Below are 8875 nucleotides of genomic sequence, written 5' to 3'. Positions count from 1 at the left end.
GACGGACACCTCATCACATTCGCACTATTTGGGGGCCCAATCGGGATCGAGCCTGGAGAGGAAAATATCTCTCGTTTCCTTCCCCGCTAAGGTTTCCAACACACGCGACCCCTCTCTCTCTTTCCTATCCTCTCCTTCAACCCCTGCCTCTTCCCTGCTGCTCCGCCGCCGCCTCTTTCTCCGCCAAATACACTACATGCCGCCGCCTATGCCCGTGCCCTCTTCATCTCCCATCCCGAGCTCCACCTCCTCCAGCCTCATATCCCCTGATCTTCCCGATTTGGTTCACGGGAGCACACGGGAGGGAGTCTTCGAGTGGTGGCAGCGTCAGATCCCTCCGTCTCGCGAGGCAGGGTCTCCTGTCCGTGCCACGATGCCGCCGGCATGGAGGCCCAGGCCGGGTAGCCGCCGCGGTATCGGGTGCGCCGGTGAGGTCTCTGGGGACCGCGCAGTAGGGGACTGGCGCGGCTTCTGGTCGTTGGTTCCGGCGATGCCAAGCCAAAGATCTGAGTCGTAGAGCCGCAAGTAGCAGCTGGACATCCATCCGCCGACCCCGATAGCAAGCTTCGGCCATCCGCCACCCCCGAGCTCCATCCGTCTGCTGCCCCCTACCCATCCGGCTGCCTCGGAGTCACAGCCGTGGATAGCCCCATCAGCCGCAACCTTCACCAGCCATGCACAAACCTTCCGAAGACAAATTTTAGGTAAGTGCATGGGATCCCCTATTGATTCTTATCTGTGTCTACCTATGTATCTATTTATCTAGAACACCTCTCTTGTGTTGGTTGCAGCTATGTTATGCCTGACGAGTTATCCATGCTGTGATAGCTCCATGGGCCTGACGAGTTATCCATCATCCATGTATCTACTAAGTTATCTGTGACGCTTAACCATCATCCATGTATCTATCTTTCTTATTAGTACTCCAGAACTAAGTCTTGTTTGGTCATCAATTTGTTCTCTGTTGGCATGTAAATTCTGGATGTTTTTTTTGGTTTCCTCCTAATTTAGTCCTAGGAATGATACAGGTTGTCAAGTTTTATGTTGTTGATCTGCTTCAGGCCATGCTTCTCTGTTTCTTGAATTATAATTGTTTGCAGAATATTTTGTGAGAGTTCCTGATACTTTTCCTTTCTTAAAGAAGCAAACACATATTGTTTTCTTGAAAAGATTGACAGCTTGTACTTCAAATTTACCGTATGGTAGTCATACTAATTTCTGAACCAGCTTAATAGTTTTTGTAGGACCATAGCAAAGAATTATAGCACCAACCACTTTATTTAACGATAGATTTTTTTAGCATCTACTTGTTATACTAAAATATCATGGTTTTCTGAATTTAATATGTAAACGTGTCACCATCGGGCACGCAACTCTCATCTCCACTCTCTGTCATCCGCTAGGGATGGAGGGGCTGCCGAAATCCACCTCATGGAAGAGGGGTAGGCAGAAGTATGGCGGATGTTCCACTCGACGCAAAGTTTTTTGATCTGCCCGTCTTCAAGGGCGTGGAGTGACGGAGGTTGTCTCCCTCCTTCCACACGGTCGCAACATCAGGAGAGGGTTCAACCCCCGTGTGGTTCTGCACCAAGGTCTGTGACGAGGGTGATTGGTAGTTCACCCTTACTATGGATGATTAGTGGAAGTATGTAGCAAACAAGTGCTTACAGTAGGAACATGAAAAGGCTGGCTTGATGCAGTTATGTACTGTATCGGTTCTGAATAACCCTACTTGTGCAGTTTCTGTCAAGAATGGAATCTATGAGTTCTGGAACTGGTTTGATGATAGGACTTGGTAAGAGCCTCACAAACAGCTGAATAATTTAATAATGTGCAGGTTATTTGTAAAGCGAAAACACAGTTAGAATACATGGCTGAATTATCTTCTGCTGCCTTTATTTTGAGTATCCCCTTGGTCGTGTTATCGGTGACACTATGTATCCTGGGTTGACGTTTTGATAGCTGGAAGCATTTGGTGGCATGTTACTGAAAAATGTGCCTGAAATATTTGATCGGTCTACTAAGTTGGTAAACGCTCTAAACATCCAAGTGTTGGTGGAGATCGTTTGCGTGTTACTGCTCCAATTTTCTCAGCAAATGCTTTGTGGGCTACTTACCTCTTGACAAAGGTTGTTTTTTCACAGAAGCATGTATTCTCACAGTAGCCAGAGTGTATCAGTTTTTTATCTGGTAATTTTGTTCTCATTAATGTTAATTTTTCTGTAGGAAGCAAAGGGCACTGGAGCTGGATAGATGCCAGTAGCCATTCTGGCAATGGTAAATTGCACTTTATTTATATATGTTTTCATTTTCATATGCCATGGTCTAAGTGGAAATATAAATACTTCTCGATGAAGCTAGGGATGCCATTAAGTAGCTTTAGCTTTACCTATCTTTGGGTGGGAACATTGCACTCTTCAACAACGAAAGAGAGGGCGAGAGGTGATCCTTCTGCTCTTTACTTGTGAATCTCTATTTCTTACTAGCTCAGGGAACTTGCACCCAACAAATTAATGGATGATCTTGCAAACCTCATCAAGTATATTTGTAGTTAAACTGTGAATTTGAAAACAAAAAAATTGTACATTTGTTCATGTTAAATTTAGATGTGTTCTTGGGCAATAATCGATGGTAAATAATACATGATGAGGGATGGCCTTTATTGCTACAATTACTTTTCCTATCCGTCCTTAGTTTCTTGGATGTATATTAGTTTCTGTTTGCCGGACGCGGAGTAACTGTGCACGAGCTCAAATGCTCTCGTTATCCACAGCGTTGGCTGGCGCCTATGGATGTGTGCGATTATTTTATACTACCGCTGTTGGTCGTTTAGAAATCGAGTACTGTTCTGGAATACGTACACGGCAGCGGTATACACTGGGCCAGGTTTAACGATCGGGATGACGAAAGTTTGCCGCCGGGGAGCTGTTCCATGGATCAGAATCGGAGCCGCCGTCTGATCCGTGGATCAGGAAGTTCGCTTTACCGTCCGGCCGGCCCTGAGTCAAATTGAATGCAGGGTCCAACGTGTTCTTTTGCAAGGCGAGTGGTGGTTTGAAGGTAACGAGTGGGAGATAGAGATTCGGAGCGGCGGCGGCGATCCATGGAGCTTTTTGTGCAGCCGATCGGCAGATACGCGGATGCTTTCTTCGCCGCGCGAGCTTGTCTAGCGCATCTGAGTTAGCTTTTTGACTATGATTTGCTTTTCCCCATGATTTAGATCTGCTCTTCTTGAGGGGGTAGGAGAGTCTGGTGCCTCCCCCATGTAGTTGTGAATGGCGGTGGTGGCGGAGCAAGCGCTGCCGGAGCAGCAGATGGCGGCCGAGAGCGGCGAAGCACAGATCTTGGCGGCGGCGGAGGCTGCAGCGGGCAGAAGGGAAAGCTCCCCTCCAAAGTCCGAGCTCTCGACGGGGAAGAGGAATCCCCTGGCGCCCGGATGGAATCAGAGATGCAAAGGTCAGTGGTAAAGCTTCCTTATGTTATCAGAGATGCAAAGATGTCAGTAGATAAAGATTGACGTCAGTAGAGAAATGAGGCAGCTATAGCTTTCTGGATTCAGAGTATTTAGCAGACTGCATTTACTTGAACCACCCATGATATGAGACATACAGAGATTTTAATTAAGGAAAAATGCTAGCAGTAACGAAACCAGGCTGCTATAGTATTGTGGGTTCAGATAAGTAACTAAACTTGATTCACATAATTAACATTCAGATAAAAAATGTTATGTCATCGGAGATGCAAAGTTCTTAGTAAAGCATAATTGACAGCAGTGAGTAAATAAGGCAACTATAGAAATATGGTTTAAGAGTAGATTTTACACTGTATTTAGTTGAAGTTCCTTGATGTGCGAGATGCAAAGATTTTAGAACAGAAAAAATGACTGCAGTAAAAAAAATCAGGCAGCTCTAATTGTCTGGGTTGGGAGGAGTAAGTTCACTGCATTCAGATACTTGAGAGTAAAATAATGAAAAGCTTCCTTGAGTGATGACTGATGAAAAAAAATAGTACATAAAAATGACAAAACTATAGAAATCAGGGATCTATACGTTTTTGGGTTCAGAGTAGTTAGCAAACTGAATTAAACTGAATCCCCTTGATATCAGCGATGCAAAGACTACAGTAAAGAAAACTGGACTGCAGTAAAGAAATCAGGCACCTATAGCTTTGTGTGTTCAGAGGAGTTTGTACCATGCATTGAGATAATTCATGCTTACTGCCTGGTGTTTGCAGGCTGAGGATTGGTGCTGCTGCACCAAGCATGACACCGTGTCCCGAATCGAATCAGTGCGTTCGAGAAGGCTGTAAGATGTTTTGCAGAGAAGCCTGCTGAAAATGTTCTTGGTACTACATTTGACTCCTTGGGCGAGGCTTATGACTTCTACAATCTGTATTCATGGGAAAAATGTTTTGTCATTCGCTACGGGAAGAGTCGGCCAAATGTGGAGTGGGTAAAATGCATACAGGAAATAGTCTGTGGCTGCTCGGTGAGTACATTTTGTTGCTGTGAGATATTTGTTGTCAGTAAATCACATACATTGGAGTACAAGTTTCATCTTAGAAGCTGATTGAAAGTTTGTACATAACCTGATGCAGGGTAAAGCTGGTGTAGACTTCTACGGGCAGAAGATAATGGGCGGTATATTGCAGAGCATAGAGAAAATCATAAGCACTCACTTTCGCCTAATTTTGCTGACAAAATCCATTGTCCATCACATAAGCATATTGACGTGTACCTGAGAGATCTCATAAAGCAACTCAGGCAAAACAATGTGAATCTGGGCAAGGTTTATAGTATCATAGGTGGCATTTTCGGTTCAATGGAGAATGTTCCCTTCACCAAAAGGTCATTGCGAAATCTGTGTGGGCAGATAAACAGGGACCAAGCGGATGATGATGTGAGGAAGACAGTGGAAGTTTTTGCAGACATTGGAGCCACGGATCTGCATTTCACATACTGGGTTCAGGCTGACACTGAGGGCAGGATCAAGAACCTTATTTGGGCAACTGGTACCAGAAGGTTGCAGTACACATTTTTTTGGAGACGTGATAACATTTGACACCACATACAGGACCAACCTGTATGATATGCCTTTCAGGTTGTTTGCTGGAGTCAACAATCATTTCCAGAGTGTGATAATGATGGGCGTGCTAGTCCAGGATGAGACAAAAAAGAGTTTCGACTGGCTATTCTTGGAGTTCGTCAGAATGATGGGTGGATCTCCACCAGTCACCATACTCACAGGTGAAACTTGTTTTTCTGTTGCTACGAACGTCTGAGTAGGTTCATAGATGTTTATATGGTATGGGTGGATGACGATAGTTGTGAACTGATGTGTATCTATTTTTTCAAACCAAAATCGTGCAATGGAGCTAGCTATCAAAAGCATCATGCCAGACACGACTCATCGGTGGTGCAAATGGCATGTGCTAAATAAAAAGCAAAGGACTCGTTGGGAGTTTTGTACACCAAAAAAACGAGTTCAAAGAAGAATTCCATAAGGCCTTGTTTGACATGGAGGGATTGAGGGGGTTTTCAGAGGATAGTCCCCGGGAGGGCCAGAAACCCCATAAAGTCCCGATGGCCCATTTGATACGTGGGGTTTGCACAACCCACCCCCCTCCGGTCCCTTCCAATCCTCTTATACCCATGCGTTTCAGAACCCTCGTGGAGAGACTCGCGGAAGCCCGGCCTCGAGCGCAGCGGCAGCGCACGCCTCCTCCATGCTCCCCCTACCAAACGAGTTTTTTTAGGAAGATGAATGGATGTGAGGGGAATTGGGTGGAGGGGAGGGATCCACCAAATCCCCTCCAATCCCCATCCCTCTAGAGACTTGAAAACCCTTCTTGTCAAACGAGGCCTAAAGTGGTAAACCACATGTTGACAGTAGATGAATTTGAGAGAGGATGGGAAATGTTGCTTGACAAATACAAGCTGAGAACACATCCTTACATGACACAGCTTTTTGAGATTAGGCATAAATGGTATAAGCCTTTTTTAAGGGTGTGTTTTGTGTGAAGATGACTAGCACACAAAGGAGTGAGAGTGAACCATATGAGGCTTCAGTTTGACAGGGAGTCTGAGGAGAACTACGAGGAGAAACGAACTAGGATTGTAAGCATATTGTCTGTTTATTTTAGCCTTTTTTAGTACTCCCTCCATCCCATAATGTAAGAGCGTTTTTGACACTACACTAGTGTAAAAAACGCTCTTATATTATGGGACGGAGGGATTATGTTTTAACTGTTGGCTTGGCTGCCCATTGCTGCATAAGAAACAAATTTTTAATACTGATGGGTGTCAAAATTTCAGGGTTGACCACTACTGAGAGCGAACCTTGCAGTGGAGAGGCATGCTAGCAAGATATACACGAGGGCTATGTTTGAGCATTTTGGACACATTTTGTATGAGTGCGGGGCTTTTCAGGTTGAAGAGATTCAAAAACATAAGACATACATCACGATCTATAGTGAAGCAGAGAAAAGAGAGAAGTGGTCGAAAATTTCATACAAGGTTACAATGCTTGGGCAATGAATTCGACTGCGAGTGTGGGAAATTTGCACACATGGGCCTGCTGTGTAGCTATGTACTGAAGGTATGTTAGAGTGTCTGCGTTTGGTGAATGACGTATATCTAATTTCGAAGCTATCACATATGAAGCATGGGCCTGAAATCAGGAAAAAATGTTTTGTGCAGGTGCTCGATTTCATTGGGGCTAAAGAAATACCAGCTAAGCATATAGTGAAGAGATGGACGAGGGATGCTTGCGACGTTCTGCCACCTCATTTGATACAATGCCAAAAGGACAGCATACAGAACAACCCTTTATCGTACAGACACTTCATGATGTACTTGCACGCCATGGATCTAGTCAGGCTGGGCGACACTAGCGTTGAAGCCTACAATCGGTTGCTGTAGTTGTTCAAGTCCAACTTGATAGTGATGGTACCCTATGTAGAAGTTAGGGATGGTCTTGGCCAGACTGGCGGACAGTGGTGCCGTAAATCAGAGCCCCATGGAGATGGTTGCAGTGGAACAAAACATGATCGTTGATGGAGGTACTGCTCATTTAGTGGACAATGATTCTGTGTCCAGGATAAGCAACATGTTGGAAGGACTACTGGCTCCAGCAAAATAGAAAGATATGGGACGGCCAATGACAAGTATGGAGAAGGCTCCATATGAAGTTCTAAGCAAGAGGACTAGGTTTTGCATAATTTGCAGAAAGCAAGGGCATAAGCGAACTACATGCCCTGACCCTGGTGATGTCCCCAAGCAACCTTCGAAGCCTGCCAAATGCAAGAACTATGGCGTCGAGGGGCACCGACGAAATCATTGTAATAAAGCAATGGAACTAAGGCTGGCACCTGGCAAATGGAATGTAGAAGCTGATGTGGCTCATGATGTCTTTCAGTTATCTTATTTGCTATTGAGGCATATGAATGTAGGTATCATGTTTTAGCTTCGGTGTGATCAGACCGTGGTTACTTTCCAGACAGTGCATGAGTAATATAATATACGGAGTATGTCAGATTGTCGGACCCTTCCCCAGACCCTGCGCAAGCGGGAGCTACATGCACTGGGGCTGCCCTTTTTTTAGTATGTCAGATTGTGTCACTGCTTTTGTTCCAAAATGTTGGCTTGTCCCCAGGTTTTGATGAATTTGTGTGCATGCTTTTGAAGGTAAAACCTTGGCCTGTTGGTGCAGCGGGAGTGGCTGAATTGTTCTGATTCGTTATCTGAAAACTTGTACACTCCTGAATATTGAAAGAGATGCAGATGTGTTCTCGTTCGCTATCTGATTTCTGGATTGTAATCTAAGTTCCGGCCGTCGATGCTTCACAGCAGGTAAACTGTTTGGCATGATGTTTTCGTATGTAAAAAAAATCCCCCATGTAAATGCCCCATGACGCCGGCGAGCTTGTGTTTGAGCGGAGAAGGAGATGGAGGCATCAGGCAGCGGTGTATTTGCTTCCGTACTCACATGGCTCACCAGATATGCCTTGCCGGCGATCATCAACGAGGTACGCTGTAGTGATCATCTGCTTTCTTCTTGGCTAATCTTTATTGGTTCTTCTGATTAATGCTAGTGGTATGTCTTCAGCTTTCAGGGGGGAAGAGCTGTGTGAACCAGGTAGCAGAAAATGAATCTGAAGACACTGCAGATTTGGTGGTGTCCTACGGATCATTTGAGGTGACCAAAAGTTTACATGCGAATCTTTTTGGATGCATTAGTAGTTTGATTAAGTATCCGACCGACCCCTGATTATCTGAAGCATTTGTGCGTCCGCAACAGAGCTCCTTCTCGAACGTCGCTGGATTGGTCTCAGATGAAGATGAATCATATGAAGAGCAGCCGCGCTTGCAGGCTTACATGGAGGCGGATCATGGTGGTGAAGAAAGGACTGGCGACTATGATCCATTTGGAGCCGCAGGGACTGAAGACCTGAATGCCCTTGTTGGTGAAGAGGGAGAAGATGGAGACAGAGGGGAACGAATCTTCGGGAGGAAGGGACGATGGGTTTGCCACAATAAATGCCTTAGTTGGATGGATCCCGTTAGATGACTCACTTCTGAGCCGTGGGACATGTAGTGCGGTCGCTTCTGATCCGCCTCGCGGGCGGTGACAATGTTCGCATTAAAAGCGGTGGTTGAGTGGGCCAAGGGCTCTGAAAAGGCAGCATATACTACTTCATATACGATGAGATATACCAAAGCTGGTGCGAATCTAGGCGTGAGCTGATGGCTAAGATATAGAGCTCATCTGAGCTCGAGCTCAGAATAGTACTTCCGCTGTTTGCCCCCTTTCTTTTTAGGGAAAGTTTTCTTACTGCCACAACTTGGTTGTTCTAACATGACAAAATATTGGATTTA

The 8875-nt window shown here is 45.4% G+C and overlaps 1 long non-coding RNA gene across 4 annotated transcripts; it reads left to right on the top strand.

Annotated features, from left to right (window-relative positions):
- Positions 1-113: 113 nt before the first annotated feature.
- LOC119277782 lies at positions 114-8875 on the top strand. 4 transcript variants are annotated; one of them, XR_005137309.1, is made up of 12 exons: positions 114-704; positions 792-1463; positions 1523-2129; positions 2227-2277; positions 3221-3456; positions 4234-4487; positions 4597-5245; positions 6314-6596; positions 6698-7600; positions 7685-8025; positions 8106-8195; positions 8298-8875. It is a non-coding gene; the product is annotated as an uncharacterized LOC119277782 (long non-coding RNA). The 4 variants fall into 4 exon arrangements; XR_005137308.1 differs by lacking the exons at positions 114-704; positions 792-1463; positions 1523-2129; positions 2227-2277 and having other exon boundaries at positions 2301-3456; positions 7685-7849; positions 7942-8025; XR_005137310.1 differs by lacking the exons at positions 114-704; positions 792-1463; positions 1523-2129; positions 2227-2277 and having other exon boundaries at positions 2301-3456; positions 6698-7445.

Source organism: Triticum dicoccoides, chromosome 3B, assembly GCF_002162155.2.
Source record: "Triticum dicoccoides isolate Atlit2015 ecotype Zavitan chromosome 3B, WEW_v2.0, whole genome shotgun sequence".
Taxonomy (NCBI): domain Eukaryota; kingdom Viridiplantae; phylum Streptophyta; class Magnoliopsida; order Poales; family Poaceae; genus Triticum; species Triticum dicoccoides.
Note: the sequence above shows the minus strand (reverse complement) of the source record. Positions and strands in the feature narration are given on the sequence as shown.